At 48.0% G+C, this 8,340-nt stretch overlaps 1 long non-coding RNA gene across 1 annotated transcript; it reads right to left on the minus strand.

Moving 5' to 3' along the window:
- Positions 1-301: 301 nt before the first annotated feature.
- On the minus strand, positions 302-7,063 carry LOC149438408 (uncharacterized). Its single transcript, XR_016307914.1, has 2 exons — positions 2,951-7,063; positions 302-2,901 (listed from the first exon to the last, which is right to left on the minus strand). It is a non-coding gene; the product is annotated as an uncharacterized LOC149438408 (long non-coding RNA).
- Positions 7,064-8,340: the final 1,277 nt, after the last annotated feature.

Genomic DNA, 8,340 nt, shown 5'->3' on the forward strand with positions numbered 1-8,340 from the left:
TTTTTTAATCCTTGAACTGGATGGACATTTGTCTTTTTTCAGCCAGACTAACTATGTCTCAGTGACTGAATCTCAGTGTGTCCAAAAAAGGGCTAAAACTTTTTTTTTACCTTAATTTTAAGAAGTAAAAAAAAAATAAAGTTTTAACATCAGAAGCCCCGTTATCATGTAACCATTGTAGTGGGGTGGGGGGGCACTGCCAAGTATTTACTTACTGGGCAGATATAACAAGACGCTTCCAATGATAAAGACACCTCTGAGTAAGAAACGTCAGCGACGGCAATCAAGTGAATGCACAATCTTTAAAACATACCTAAAGGCGGGTTTATTTGTGTGCAATTTCAGCAGAATTTGAAAACTTCATAACGAAAATGAATTACAAAAACTTTTTAAAAAAACAAAAAAATTAAAAATAAACCACGAGGAACATAACGTTGGGTCATCACCTCGGCCTCGCCTTAGTGTTCCAATGCTGACCTAAGATATACAGGATAACACTTCCATTGAGCAGGATGATGGCGGGCGCTCTGCAGGAATACCCATCTGTCCAGGATACATTCAAAGAGTTGGTTTAGTTGTGACCGCTAGACAAAATACGAGTTGGTGTCACAGATACGGGGGGAGGGTCAACGTGCTGATTGGGTCTGTGGTGCTCCTAAGCTGGAGCTCGGCTTTATCCATTCCGATTGGTGCTGCTCTCACCTCAAATTTAACAAAAGTGACACGAGAACAGGGGCGGACTGACCATTTAGAAACTCAGGCACTGCCCGAGGGCCCAGGGTCAGTAGGGGGCCCCATGAGATGCCCCTGGAACCTTTTTCATAGGCTTTTTTGAGTTTGGGCAAGGACACAGCGGCCCCATGATCCCCTATTGCCCGGGGGCCCCATGAGCTCTCAGTCCGCCCCTGCATGCACGAGAAGCTTTAGATGACCAAATGTATATGGACGCTAACCGGTCCGTATTATAGAGTTCAGGTGTCCCCAGTGAAGGTCAATGTTAACATTACATCATACAAAGATATTATAGGCAACTGTGCTCTTCCATCCTGATGGGAATAATTTAGGGAGGGTTCTTTTCTGTTCAGGCATGATGGTGTACAAAGCCAGCTCCATATGGACGTGGTTTGGCCAGCTTGGTATGGAGGAGCTGAGGTGTCCTGCACAAAGCCCTGATCTCAACCCTACTGACCACCTCCGGGATGACCAGGAATGGCATGTGCATGGGAGTCGCTCATTCCAGCACAGCCACAGTACATTCAATAGAAACCTGTGACCGGGCAGGTCAGAGTCCATTAGTACAGATGACACAATGTAGGGAGATTTACTAAAACCGGAGTGTGCAAAATCTGCTGAAGCTGTGCATGGTAGCCAATCAGCTTCCAGGTTTCAGGCTAGGTTCACACCTATGCCGTTTACGTTTGATCCATTTCTGCAGTGCGTTTTTGCACATGCGGTTTTTTATCTTGTTGCTAGGCAGATCAAAACACGTCAAAAATGCACTACATGCTTTTCTGCAGCGTCTCCATCGAAGTCTATAGAACCACAAACGCAATACCCTGCGTTTAAAAAAGGGCCCGGATCCTTTCCAATAAACGCAGCAGGTGAAAACACGGAGATGTGAACCTGTCCCATAGGAAATCATGTTAAATGGATTGTAGTGCGTTTTTGGAAAAAACATAGGTGTGAACCTAGACTAACTGGCAAAGCGTAACCCCCACTTCACATCTATGTGGCCGTATGGGCCACATTTTGCGTGGGCACGAGACCCATAGGAAATCATGTTAAATGGGAAAAAGTCCCTGCACTTCTTTTGAAAACACAGCCCACCTCTGTTCCCAGTACGGTTGCGTTTTCCAGTGCGGGCGGCGTGCCATTAGAACTAATGGCACCCGACCGCGGGTCCACATTTCTCTGTGGGGGTGCAGATCTGCAGCGGCACCACCCGCACAGATGTGAACCTATGGCAGGGGGGCAACCTGCGGCTCACCAGCTGTTGCAGGACTACAAGTTCCATCATGCCTCTGCAAGTCATAGCTGTAACTGTCAGTTTTGCAATGCCTCATGGGACCTGTAGAGTCTTGCTTGTAACTTCCGGTCTTTGCAATCCCTCATGGGACCTGTAGAGTCTCGCTCGTAACTTCCGGTCTTTGCAATGCCTCATGGGACCTGTAGAGTCTCGCTCGTAACGTCCGGTCTTTGCAATGCCTCATGGGACCTGTAGAGTCTCGCTCGTAACGTCCGGTCTTTGCAATGCCTCATGGGACCTGTAGAGTCTCGCTCGTAACGTCCGGTCTTTGCAATGCCTCATGGGACCTGTAGAGTCTCGCTCGTAACGTCCGGTCTTTGCAATCCCTCATGGGACCTGTAGAGTCTCGCTCGTAACGTCCGGTCTTTGCAATGCCTCATGGGACCTGTAGAGTCTCGCTCGTAACGTCCGGTCTTTGCAATGCCTCATGGGACCTGTAGAGTCTCGCTCGTAACGTCCGGTCTTTGCAATGCCTCATGGGACCTGTAGAGTCTCGCTCGTAACGTCCGGTCTTTGCAATGCCTCATGGGACCTGTAGAGTCTCGCTCGTAACGTCCGGTCTTTGCAATGCCTCATGGGACCTGTAGAGTCTCGCTCGTAACGTCCGGTCTTTGCAATGCCTCATGGGACCTGTAGAGTCTCGCTCGTAACGTCCGGTCTTTGCAATGCCTCATGGGACCTGTAGAGTCTCGCTCGTAACGTCCGGTCTTTGCAATGCCTCATGGGACCTGTAGAGTCTCGCTCGTAACGTCCGGTCTTTGCAATGCCTCATGGGACCTGTAGAGTCTCGCTCGTAACGTCCGGTCTTTGCAATGCCTCATGGGACCTGTAGAGTCTCGCTCGTAACGTCCGGTCTTTGCAATGCCTCATGGGACCTGTAGAGTCTCGCTCGTAGCTTCCGGTCTTTGCAATGCCTCATGGGACCTGTAGAGTCTCGCTCGTAACGTCCGGTCTTTGCAATGCCTCATGGGACCTGTAGAGTCTCGCTCGTAACGTCCGGTCTTTGCAATGCCTCATGGGACCTGTAGAGTCTCGCTCGTAACGTCCGGTCTTTGCAATGCCTCATGGGGCCTGTCGAGTCTCGCTCGTAACTTCCGGTCTTTGCAATGCCTCATGGGACCTGTAGAGTCTCGCTCGTAACGTCCGGTCTTTGCAATGCCTCATGGGACCTGTAGAGTCTCGCTCGTAACTTCCGGTTTTTGCAATGCCTCATGGGACCTGTAGTCTTGCTTGTAACTTCCGGTCTTTGCAATGCCTCATGGGACCTGTAGAGTCTTGCATGTAACTTCCGGTCTTTGCAACGCCTCATGGGACCTGTAGAGTCTTGCTTGTAACTTCCGGTCTTTGCAACGCCTCATGGGACCTGTAGAGTCTTGCTTGTAGCTTCCGGTCTTTGCAATGCCTCATGGGACCTGTAGTCTTGCTTGTAGCTTCCGGTCTTTGCAATGCCTCATGGGACCTGTAGAGTCTTGCTTGTAGCTTCCGGTCTTTGCAATGCCTCATGGGACCTGTAGTCTTGCTTGTAGCTTCCGGTCTTTGCAATGCCTCATGGGACCTGTAGAGCCTCGCTTGTAGCTTCCGGTCTTTGCAATGGCTCATGGGACCTGTAGTCTTGCTTGTAACTTCCGGTCTTTGCAATGCCTCATGGGACCTGTAGAGTCTTGCTTGTAACTTCCGGTCTTTGCAATGCCTCACGGGACCTGTAGAGTCTTGCTTGTAACTTCCGGTCTTTGCAATGCCTCATGGGAAATGTAGTTCCAAAACAGCTGGAGAGCCGCAGGTTGCCCACCCTTGACCTAGGGTAACTGAACAAGCAGATTGGCTACCATGTACAGCTGCAGCAGATTCTGCACGCTCCGGTTTTAGTAAATCTCCCCCCCCCCATAGTATGTCTCTCCTGCAATAAAAATCTGCCTGCTGCTTCGGTTTAGTTCTGCTTAAGGCTGGCCATACATTATACAATTTCCTTGAGAATTTTGCTTTAGATTGACCAAAAACCATATAATATGAGATCAAACCTAAACAACACTTTCATTGCATCCAATCAGGTAGGCCCTTGCATGAAGGTAAATCTAAAGGAAATTGGGCAGAAAATTGTCTAATGTATGGCCAGCCTTAGGGACCAGAACAGAGGAACACTATTCTAGCCATTAAAAAAGGAGTAGAGCAGTGGTTCTCAACCTGTGGGTCACGACCCCTTTGGGGGTCAAACGACCCTTTCACAGGGGTCCCCTAAGACCATCAGAAAACACATATTTCCGATGTGTAAAGAGCAGCTACTGTGTAGAAAGCAGCTACTCTGTTAAAAGCAGCTACTGTGTTGAAAGCAGCAGTATTGGAGGTAAAACGACACTCATGAATTATAATTACTGGGTAAATAATTGTATGGTTGGGGGTCACCACAACATGAGGAACTGTATTAAAGGGTCACGGCATTAGGAAGGTTGAGAACCACTGGAGTAGAGGATTCTGGGCAATGGTCAGGCAGGCTGCAAGGCCCCTTATGTGAAATATAGGTTGGCTCATATCTAAGGTTTAGCAGTCTGAACAAAAACATAGGAAAACATTTCGGCTAAATTATTAAGCAGAGCGACGTATGACATAAGCAGGCAGGAGCAACACGAGGTCCGCCATCTCTGGAGCCCCGCAGCTACATCCACAACAGTGATGGCTGTTCTGGGTAACATTGTTACCCTGAAGAAGCAACAACTTTAAAGTAGAACTCCAACTTTTTTTTTAATTTATAGCTGCTCCTCGTATAAAGAAGAAGAAAAAAAAAAAAGAACCCACTCTGTACTTGGCCACTCCGTGTTGTAGTGCTTCCTCCTCAGTCCAGCACTGGCCATCCTCCTGATCACCACTCATCGTTCTGCCCACTTCCTGTAAGCCCAGCCGGTCATTTACCCCCCCCCCAATCAGGGGGCACCTCATCACACAAGCTGGGCCCACAGAACTCCTCCCACACCCTTACAAGGCCAATCAGTCCTGGAAGAATGCCCACCCCCCGCCACAGGAAGAGGAAACTGCGGGCTTGTCACTGGACCGGCTCAAACACTGAGGGGCGGGGAGGGAGACGGAGAACACAAGTATAGGGTTTGTTTGTGTTTTTTTTTTTTTTTTTTTTAATATAAGACGCCCAATTTTCAACATTCTCCCACTTTACACGGCAACAGAAATCCGTATTATCAATATTGTGTCACCAAGCGCTGCCATGGTCCTCATCGTAGGCAGTGGCTTCTGAAGCCGATTGTGGACAGTCCGTGGTCCCTGTGTGCCCCGTGGTGGGTCATGCAGACCTCTTTTTTTGGTGAGGGGGTGGGGGGATGACATCCATTGTAAGTGTTCTGACTCAGGTTTGATGTATCGAAGACTTTTTATATCTCCTTCCTGATGAAGAAATTCTACCAATCAATATTTCTGTATGATTGACCCTCCCAGTGCGCTGATGTGACATGTTTGGTATCACCCGTCTGTGGATGTATCATGAAGTCAAAAATAGTTTTGTTTTTTTAAACAATTTTTAAAATATGTACATTTTCTAAAAAAATATTTTTGTTATTGCTGTGTAAAGTCCCATGGGAGAATGGTGAAAATTTGTAGTGCTGGTAAAGCCGGTTCACACCACGGCTGCACAGGGACGCGCTATGCGTAGCTATGCAATTCACAGCCCATTGAAAAGACACTCAATGTCAATAAGTCAACATAGAATTCCTTGAAAAAGTGCAGCGCAATCAAAATATAATCAAAACAAATGCACTAGGGACATGTGTTAGGCTACGTTCACAGTAGCTTTGTCAACAGGCGTCAGACAGGCGTTTGGGAAGTACTTTTAACGCTTCTCAAACGCCTATGAAAATTTTGCACAGTGCTGTTCACGCGGAAGCGTTAGCGTTACGTTGCGGCAAAACTGACGCCTCGTGTCCAGTCAGCAGTTGAAGCTTCCCATTCAAGTCTATGGTGCCTTTCCACAAACGCCTGCCAGGCGTTTGCGACGCGTTAATACCATTTACCAGTGATCACATGATCGGGACCTCGCACAGAGGTCCCGTACGACGATCGATGTTCCACTGTGTCTGGAGGACACTGGATCGCGGTGCTGTGCGCTCCCAGGGAGCGTGCACAAGCAGGGGGTGGGGAGGCCGTTTATGAACGGCCACCCACACCTGCACTGCCACCGTCCGGCCGTTTATATACAACGGCCGGACGGGAGCTGGTTAAAAACACTTCCCAAATACCTGTCAAAACGCTATAGGGGAGTTTAGTAAGAGTTAAGTGCAGGGGCGGACTGACAACTCATGGGGCCCGCGGGCAATAGGGGATCATGGGGCCCCTGTGTCCTCGCCCACACTCAAACAACACCCAAAAAAGCCTATGAAAAGGTACCAGGGGCATCTCATGGGGCCCCCTACTGACCCAGGGCCCTCGGGCAGTGCCCGAGTTTCCAAATGGTCAGTCCGCCCCTGGTCAAGTGTGAACGAGCCCTTAATGTGCAACTTTAACGCAATAAGATGGATTGTACCATAACGCGTCCGTAGTGCGTTTCTTTTTATTAACTTGTGATTGCGCTGCACGTTTTCAAGAAATATTGTCATCACTGGTGCAGAAACGCAAGTCAGTGCTGGCTGCAATCACGTTTTTTTTGTGTGTTAATTATTTGCACTATCACAGGGCAGCACGGAGACAATTCTTTATTTCAATAATAAGTTAGCCACACCCCAAACACAATGCATTTGCTCACACCGGATCGCATGGTAAAAAAGAACCATCCAATCTGGTTGCAGTGTGTTTCTATAAGTAGTGTATGCACTACGTTTGGTGCAGTGTGGTGTGATTTTAGCCCATTTCTAAATTAATGGGGTGAAATCACATCACACAAAACCGCATGTGAATCGCACAGCACCGTCCCGTGCAGGCCTGGTGAACCAGCCCTCGGGGACATGGTATTCTAATTGTGTAGACCAACTTTATATCCCTATGATAAATATACAGTAAGGAACAGAAGTATTTGAACACCCTGTGATTTTGCAAGTTCCCCCACTTAGAAATCATGGAGGGGTCTGAAATTCACATTGTAGGTGCATTCCCACTCTGAGACAGAATTTAAAAAAAAAAAAAATTTCAGGAAATCACATTGTATGGTTTTTAAAGAATGTATTTGTCTTGCACGGCTGAACATAAGTATTTGAACACCTGAGAACATTAGTGTTAATATTTGTTACAGAAGCCTTTGTTTGCAATTACAGAGGTCAGACGTTTCCTGTAGTTCTTGACCAGGTTTGCACTGCAACAGGGATTTTGGCCCACTCCTCCACACAGATCTCCTCTAGATCTGTCAGGTTTCGGGGCTGTCGCTGAGCAACATGGAGTTTCAGCTCCCTCCAAAGATGTTCTATTGGATTTAGGTCTGGAGACTGGCTAGGCCACTCCAGAACCTTGATATGCTTCTTACGGAGCCACTCCTTGGTTATCCTGGCTGTGTGCTTCGGGTCGTTGTCATGTTGGAAGACCCAGCCACGACCCATCTTCAATGCTCTGACTGAGGGAAGGAGGTTGTTGCTCAAAATCTCACAATAAATGGCCCCATTCATCCTCTCAATACAGTGCAGTTGTCAGTCTCCTTCGCAGAAAATCACCCCCAAAGCATGATGTTACCACCCCCATGCTTCACAGTAGGGATGGTGTTCTTGGGATGCAACTCAAGCTTCTTTTTACTCCAAACACAAGTGAAGTTTAGACCAAAAAGTTCTACTTTGGTCTCATCTGACCACATGACTTTCTCCCATGCCTCCTCTGGATCATCCAGATGGTCATTGGCAAACTTCAGACGGGCCTGGACATGTGATGACTTGAGCAGGGGAACCTTCCGTGCAATGCATGATTTGAAACCATGACGGCGTAGTGTTCTACCGACAGTGACCTTCGAAACTGTGGTCCCAGCTCTCTTCATGTCATTGACCAGCTCCTCCCTTGTAGTTCTGGGCTGATTCCTTACCTTTCTTATCAGTGATACCCCACGAGGTGAGATCTTGCATGGAGCCCCAGTCCGAGGGAGACTGACAGTCGTCTTTAGCCTCTTCCATTTTCTAACAATTGCTCCAACAGCTGATCTATTTTCACCAAGCTGCTTTGCAATTGCCCTGTAGCCCTTTCCAGCCTTGTGGAGGTCCACAATTTTGTCTCTGGTGTCTTTTGACAGCTCCTTGATCTTGCCCATGGTAGTAGTTGGTGTCTGACTGACTGTGGGGTGGACAGGTGTCTTTAAAGAGCTCAGACAGGTGCTACTGAGTTAGATTAATGAGTGGAGTAGAGGTGGA

This window comes from Staurois parvus, unplaced genomic scaffold (assembly GCF_062004578.1).
Source record: "Staurois parvus isolate SC_StPar_1 unplaced genomic scaffold, SC_StPar_1.0 ptg001192l, whole genome shotgun sequence".
Lineage (NCBI taxonomy): Eukaryota > Metazoa > Chordata > Amphibia > Anura > Ranidae > Staurois > Staurois parvus.